We start from the raw sequence: 8,511 nt of genomic DNA on the forward strand, positions 1-8,511 counted from the left end.
CTCATTATATACAAATTCTACAAAAAATAAATAAATAAGAGAGAGAATACACTCTCCCTCCCTCTCGTTCTCTCATTTCATCCCCCTCCCTCTTCCATTTCCTCTCTCTCCCTCTCCCTCTCCCTCCCTCCCCCTCCCTCTCCCATTTCCTCCCTCTCCCTCTCCCTCTCTTTCTCTCTCATTTCCTCTCCCTCTCTCAATATGTATACACAAATCATATAAGCAAAAGTAAAAGAGAGAGAGAATGCACTCTCCCTCCCTCTCCCTCTCTCATTTCCTCCCCATCCCTCTCCCTCTCTTTCTCTTTCTCTCCCTCTCTCATTTCCTCCCCCTCCCTCTCCCTCTCTTTCTCTTTCTCTTTCTCTTTCTCTCCCCCTCTCTTTCTCTTTCTCTCCCTCCCTCTCCCTCTCTTTCTCTCTCATTTCCTCTCCTAAACAAGCAAAAAAAGGAGAGAATTAACTAAACAAGAAAAAGAAGAAGAGAATGGACTCACCGATGAGATATGGCAAGGGTTTGGCGGCTCCTCTTTGCGAAGAAGGCTCCTCCTCTCCTTCGCGAACGGTGGCGGCGGCAAGCCTTCTTCCTCTCTCTCTCTCACCCTATGCAAGACAGTCGCTCTCCCTCTTGGAACGTTTGATGAAAATGCGCGAAATGAACCGCACTCGGGTTTCGGCCTATTGTTTTTCCCTGTGGGGCGTCGCTATTTGCATCGAGCGACGCAAATAGCGACGCCGCTATTCCTGCATCGCTACCTGTCATCGTGGATGTTCTTCTTGGAGCGCTTCATGAAAACCCTGAAAGGCTTTGTGCGAAAACGTGCTCGGCCAGAAGGTAGCATGGCTGAAGGTTGGTTGGTGTCTAAGGCGCTAGTGCATATTTCACAATGGCTACCAACAGTGAAACCATACAATGAAATGCTATAGTCACTGAAGGACGATGATAGACTAACTGGAGATGTGGTGGTTGGAAATGGGGTAGAAAAAAGAATGGATGCCTCAATGGAAGAGAAGGTGAATCGCTTTTGTATGTTGCACCATGCCTCTATGGAGACGTGGCTCGCCAAGTACCAGATCGCTAGGCAAGATCGAGAGGAAGCGCGAGCTGAATTCCAACGTAATACGCATCATCGACTGATTCCATATCCTGAAGGCATGGAGGAGATGCCGCGGTTCATGTCAACGCGATGGTTGCATGGAGCTTTGACCGCAGCGTCTTGCGAAGGGACAGAGGTCTCAATGGAGAAGTGGGAATTCTCGAGGGGATGTAGTCCAAAGGTGATGAGGGGTTTAGAATCTGTCGTATCTAAATTTTATATGTGACATCTAATTCGAGTGTTTCAATGTACATTACAAAATATATAGTGCAGCGTAGTCGTACGGACGGCATTTTCGCGTGGAGCGTATTGACAAAATGTGCTCCACCATGGATTGTGGTATCATGGCAAGGTTCGAGCAAGAGAGCTGGCGATAAGCAACGGATCCAAACACGGTTGTGGATGAGATGGAGTATCTTGGGAACTTGCAAAGTATTGTTACAATGGATTACCGTAACTTCTCCATGATAGTATTCGATGTGCAGTGGTTCAAAGTGGTACTTGGAGGAGCTGGAGCAACAGTTTGACAAGGTCCATCTGGATTTCTCGAAATAGATTCCGAAAAAAAATGGATGGATTTGCGCGACACCTTTGTGTTGCCGGCCCATTGTGAACAGGTGCATGGACTCATTTGCTTGCTATTTGTATTACGACATGGTTTATGTCACAATGGTTTGAACTCTCTTGTACGTGTTTGTGAACAGGTAATCTTCTATCCAAACCCCCGACAACCTTGATGGTGGTATGCTATACCTTCAACTCCCCGAAGTGCGAGAGTATATGATCAAAGCGATGTTCCGAGCATAGATGAAGATAATATGCAAATAGAGGGGTCGATATTACAAGGGGTGGAGGCCGTCGAAAGCTTGGAGCCAGCATCGGCTAACAATGATGGAAATATAGGAGTCCAAGAATTCTTTGAGAACGAGGTGGACTCATTCTTTTGTGGTGACATGTCTATCGACCTTCCAATGTATGCGGAGTTGTGTCAGGAGATCAACATGGAACCATAGGATACTTCATACTTGGAGCATCCACTTACTCAATTCGTTGACCAATCGCTTATAAGGGTACATAAGATATGCATTTTAAGTGAGATTTTTTTAAATGATTTATATTATTGTGCTTTGTATGATTTAAATTGATTATTCTAACATCATTTTTTGTCTGTGCAGGTGAAATTTTCAAGATGAGTCGAGGGATGAGCGATGAGGAGTTACAGGATATCTTCACACGCATATCTCCAGACCAAATCACGAGATTCAGAGAGATGGTAGACCAGGAGCTGTCTCGGTCTTCGTCAAGGCGCTCTGCTAGATCTACTTCAGCGCGATTGGATGCTTCGGCTTCGAGTAGACGAGCTCGACGCTCACGACTTGGGCCAGAGGGAGGATGCATCGGGATCAGGGGGATGCTGCAAAGATACAGAGGCAGTGAGCCTGCGGTCGACACAGGATACATGTGCGATTCCTCGCTCTCATGGCCCTTCCAGGGAGCGTGGCTCAGGCTCAGGTGGATGCTGTGGAGGCACGGACGCAGTGTCTCCGTCTCATCATTCAGCTAGAGTTGTGTCACCTCAGGGATTTGTCACACCTGTGGGGACGTCTACTCTAGTTACTCTGGCTTTTGCTCAGCCGTCAGGTGGCACCCTTGTGGGTGCCAGTCCGAGAGATATTACCCCGGTCGGTACACCGGATGCGCAGGGGTCTCCTAGATATACCCAGGAGCATGGACGCAGATGGGAGAGGACCCATCTTAGGCAGACTCCAGGGGGTTATGGATACCTAGTCGATAGTAGGTCAAGAGCCATCATCATGAATGATGAGGGGAGGAGGGTGATGGCTCGCATGAGAGAGTTGTGCCAACAAGTTCGGCACAACGTCTTGGATCATTGGAAGAATATACCGGAGGGGAGCAAGGACTACATAGTAGCATCCTTGTATGAGGAGTTTCTAGTGCCAACCTCAGTAGATAAATTCTCTACGGGCTGGATGATGGATTGCATGCGTGCATACATGTCACATAGACGATCCGACGCACACAAGGCAATCAAGAGTGGGGCTGCAAAGCCCGAGTGGTTAGATGTAGATGATTGGCGCCGACTGAGGGAGGAGGCTACAGATTCTCCAGGACATTGGAGTCAGCAGCACGAGGCGACGAGGGCACGACTCGAGGCCGAAGTGGTCCATCAACTTGGGAGTGGCGGCCATAGGACATATTTGGAGGACTTTGTAAGTTTTTCTTTTCTTTTGCTTGTTTATTTTTTTGAAATATTCTTTGTACTGACAATCATGTTTCTAACAGTTAGCATTTTGTTTTCTTTGCAACACTCCATTACAAATCGCGATCCGACTAGCCTTAAGACTGGATATGCAGAGAGGCATGGTCTCACTTCATTGATCGACCGATTGTATAGACGCCGCGGCCCTGTAAGTCACTCATCTTTCTTGTCCGTAGTTACCATGAGATATTTGAATGCATTATTCTATGGTGGACTGATGTGTTGTTTCTTTTTCTGCAGAGTCTGTTCGATGCTCCTTTGCGGCGAGATGAGCTTTCGGGGGACGAGGATGTGTAGCTCGCCCTTGGATCCCTGGAGCTCACCACCTTTATTTTTGAGTCGCCTGATCTATGAAAACATTTTCTATGTATTAGTGATATCTTGTCATGACTTTACCAATCGCTTATTATGTGATCATGTATTTATTTCATGTATCAGTGTTATAATTTCAATATACATTGTTTTTGTTTGCAAGCGCATTATACACAGTGCAGAAACTATTTTGTCTGGCTCTCATAAAGCACAGCTGCCCTGCCACAAATTTTTTTTTCCTATTACCATCGCTATTAGTGTCACAAATTTTATTGCTCGCGTCGTTATTGGCATCATTATATACGTCGCAAACCGTCGCTATCAGCGTCACATTTCAGCGTCGGTATTGGCGTCGGTATTAGCGTCATTTGCGGTGCTAATACCGATGCCAATACCGACGCTGATAGCAACAATGATACCAACTGTTCTATGGCGTCGCCAATAACGATGCTTTTTGCAACGACGGGGGCAAATTTTGTTATTTGCATTTTCGTCGCTTTAAACGTCAGTATAAGGTCTATATCTTGTAGTGTTTGCATTTACCAACACTTTCCCCTTGCCTTTCTTATTATGCCTATCATTGCATATTTTATGGCACTACGGCCTAATGTGACAATGCTACCCACAGTAATGACATGTCAAAGAGGGCTTACGACCATGCGGCTTACTATGAGATTGACCACAAGACTGAGACTTGTCCCTATTGGGTTGTGAGTCTCTACCATGATTATTATTACCATATTTTCCTCTAATTGTAAGTGCATGTGAAGTGTAAGCTGCATCAATATTATTTTTGTTTACTTCTTCTATAAGTAAAGCACTCTCTACATCATTTCATTTAAAACCATCCTCAAGACGATTAGCCCTCATAGCAATATAAAATGTTTCCCATGACTCTAGTAGTGTGACAAGCAGAACAAAGACTTTATGTTATTCTCCTCAAGGTTGATGCCTTGCGAGATAATGGCATCTAGACATCATAATAGTATCACTGAAGCATTATATAAGCATTATGAAACTCATTATTTACTATTTATAGTATGTACAATAAGTTTGTACCAAACCATGAGTGTATGGTTGATTAAGAAGTCTTCAAATGGAGCTCTAAATGAAGCCCTTTAATATTGGAGAGATTACTAAGGGGTTTGTCAAGTCTTGTGGATCTCAAGCATAAGTGGATATGGATCATCCAGGCCAGGAGGAGAGAGGGCATCAAACTAGGTGCAATTCATATAGCCTATTGTTGCCCTTTGACTAACTATGTTGAGGTCAAAGGTCACATGGAGTAGCTCAAATGGTGCTCAAAAGCTCTTTGACAAGCTAAGCTACATCCAACTAATAAATGGAAAATGACAATGCATACCTTGAATGAGTGAAGTGAAATTGAGCATGCCTTGTCTATAGCATTGCAATCTTGGTGTCATCACTAAATGTAAATGCCTATCTCTATAAAAAATGTAGCAATTGTTTGCTAATTAGGTACTTTTACAGATGACAAACATTTCATCGAGCTATGTGGTGAGGTAGAACTATGTTCAAATATCTTTGAGCTCTTGGCTCTACAAACTCTGTAGGCATATGAATGCTTGCATTTAATATGGCTATGAACTCCTTGAGGATTGGCCTTGTTAGCATATCATTGGCTCTGTGTATTGTGAATTTTAAAATGTCTCATAGTTACATAGCCAATTACAAAAATGAAATGAGGTGTAGGATTGAAGATACCCTTGAAATAGGATGCTATTGACTAGTTGTACTTGATTGAGCTATACATTGACAGAACTACATTCAAGTATTTATGAGTTATTGACTACAAACTTTGCAACATATGAATGTTTGAAATTCACATGGCTATGAAGTCCTTGCCAACTAGCCTTGTGAGCATATATTGGCTCATAGTTACCATAGCTAGGGCCTCAAATGAAATGAGTTGCATGATTGAAGATAGGCCCAAAACAGAGAACTACACATGGACTATCACATATTAAACTAAGGGTTCATGGTTTTTAAGCTTAACTTTGTAAAAATCATTGGATGATCCACATATTCAGAGCTTCCTCAACACTTTGTAAGAAGAGTTTCATAGAAATAGCCATGTGTGCAATTTGACAACCTCATATACGTCTTTTTCAAGTGTCATGTTTTGATTTGAAGAAAATCGTATCGTGTTAGGTGAGGAATTGTATACAACTTGCCACATTTATACATAATAGCTCAAAAATTGACCACAAAGGATCTCATGTATCGTCCTTTTTCTATGCTCTTTTGTCATTAAAGTGGGTCAAGATACAAAGTTCCAAGGGAAATACGAGGAAAGATTTTGTCCCTAACAAAGAGAAAAATTGAGAAAGAGATGCAAGAGAGGAAGAAAGGTGTCATGAAGAAAAGGACCCAAGAGAATGGCCAAAGTCTTAAGTAGTTAAATCGAAATAATAGTTGTTTATTTTAATTGATAATAATAAGTGAGTTGGGCATTAGAATAGTTGCATATAGTCCATTTGGTCATGGATTTTTTAGCGCATGTTGGTGGGCATGTGATTATTTAGCTTCACATTGAGATTAACTTGACAATGATAAAATAAGCCCTGGCTTGGATGGGTCATCACAATCTTAGGCTCTAAATAATATGGTGCTTATTGAGAATTGATATCTTTCAACTCATTTTTCAGCCATCACCAATATTGTTCCATCTAACTAACGATTGCAGCACACATCACAGATGTGTAGAGAGAGTTTGCCATCATGCATCATCTACCTTCTCATCCTAACATTGTTGAACTCAAATGTGTCTATGAGGATGATAAGGCAATCCATATGTCCACCCAAATCAATATGGCAATTATACTGACATAAACTTCACATCCTAAGAGTCATTTGTTGTAATGGTCCATGTTTCAAATATTTTATAAGCAATATTCTCTAGCCACCCCATGTGACCAACGCTCCCTTAGAACTAAAATAAGAACTTAATTAATAAGTGTGTATATCCCATTCATGAATAATCATGCTTTGTAGTTTGGGGTATGTAAACATAGACTCTCAAAAATAATATTAGTAGCAAAAGATTTAATAAAGGGGAATTTTTGTGTTACTTATATGAATACTAGCTAGGGTTAATTCTTGATAATAAAGGACAAAATGTCACCACATGCTTTCGCTGAGCATAGTGTCTAGGCTCTGTCTAGGTCCCATGACCATATGGCTTGGTAGTAAAGGACATTGTGCTTGAGGTAGATACATTGTTACCTTATACCTAGACACAACATGGTGTCTAGGTCCCATAGGTAAACACAATCATTGATGAATGTGCTCGTGTTTGTTATATAGGTAGACCTAAAGTGAATGTGACACTTTGTAATGCATTAGATGGTCTACTATCTCTCTTGGCTTTTATACGATATTTGAGATTTTTATTAACATTGTTTTGGGATTTTAGATTGTGTTTGATTTAGACCCACTTAAGGACCAAGATTCATTACCTAAATTCTATGTTTGGTGAATAATTGGTTCAAGTTTATAATGGTGCATAGCAAGTAGTGTTTGTTGGTCTATAATAACTTGATACAATGTCTCCTTACTTTTATCCAAACTTGCAAATTGGACACAAGTAGTCCTTCAATTATCATGTTTAGGGTTGAAAATCAAATAGAGAGCTAATTGGGGTTACTAAACCAGAGAAACAATAAGTGGCATTGTGATCACGAGACACCTTGAACGTTTTTATTTGATCAGGATAGTGATGATTACAAATAGAAATAGGCTTTGGAGCTTACCTACAATAGAAACTAAGTGTGTCCACCAATGTACCTACATAGATTCATCCACTACCTGAGGAGATCAATCATAAATATATGTATGTATCACATGTGTTCCACATAAGAAAATTTTAAAATACAAATTTTACTTGTTTTTACATACAGAAGGGTCTCGTATAAAGGGGTTACTTACATATTGAATAGAAAAGGTTTATGTTTGTTGAATTTGGAAAATCATTTGTCATATGTAGGGCAGTTTTAATACGGATGTAACAATGTGGATGGTTTTAGATGGACGTAGTTTTTAGGCATGCCTATGGATTATGCCAAATATGATATTTACTTGAAAGCTTATAGCACTATAGGAGCCATCAAGACATGCTATGAAACACACCACAAGGTCAAGAAAATTTGGACAATGATCTTTTTGTGAATAGTATGTTGATAGACATGTATGGAGAATGTGGCTTGATAGGAGAATTTTTATTCCAACTAGCCCTTTCATCACCTATTTCTTCCCACACCCCTTTTAGAGGACATCAACTATTTGTGGATTCTTGTTCAAGTGATGGCCTACTATCCATAGCCCCTACACTACAGGGATACTTGATTACTAGCCATCCTATTCTTGCGCTCTCAGTATACAATTGTTTCCCTATTGGTTTTTTGGAACATTCCTCAAGTGCTACACACACACACACACACACACACACACACACACACACTCTCTCTCTCTCTCTCTCTCTCTCTCTCTCTCTCTCTCTCTCTCTCTCTCTCTCTCTCTCTCTCTCTCTCTCTCTCTCTTGTTGCGCTCTCAATATACAACTGTTTCCCTATTGGTTTTTTGGAACATTCCTCAAGTGCTTCTCTCTCTCTCTCTCTCTCTCTCTCTCTCTCTCTCTCTCTCTCTCTCTCTCTCTCTCTCTCTCTCTCTCTCTCTCTCTCTATTGTTGCGCTCTCAGTATACAATTGTTTCCCTATTGGTTTTTTGGAACATCCTCAAGTGCTTCTCTCTCTCTCTCTCTCTCTCTCTCTCTCTCTCTCTCTCTCTCTCTCTCTCTCTCTCTCTC

Source organism: Lygodium microphyllum, unplaced genomic scaffold (genome assembly GCF_053477565.2).
Source record: "Lygodium microphyllum isolate KBCC unplaced genomic scaffold, Lygodium_microphyllum_v1.1.10 scaffold_63, whole genome shotgun sequence".
In the NCBI taxonomy this organism is placed as follows: Eukaryota; Viridiplantae; Streptophyta; class Polypodiopsida; order Schizaeales; family Lygodiaceae; genus Lygodium; species Lygodium microphyllum.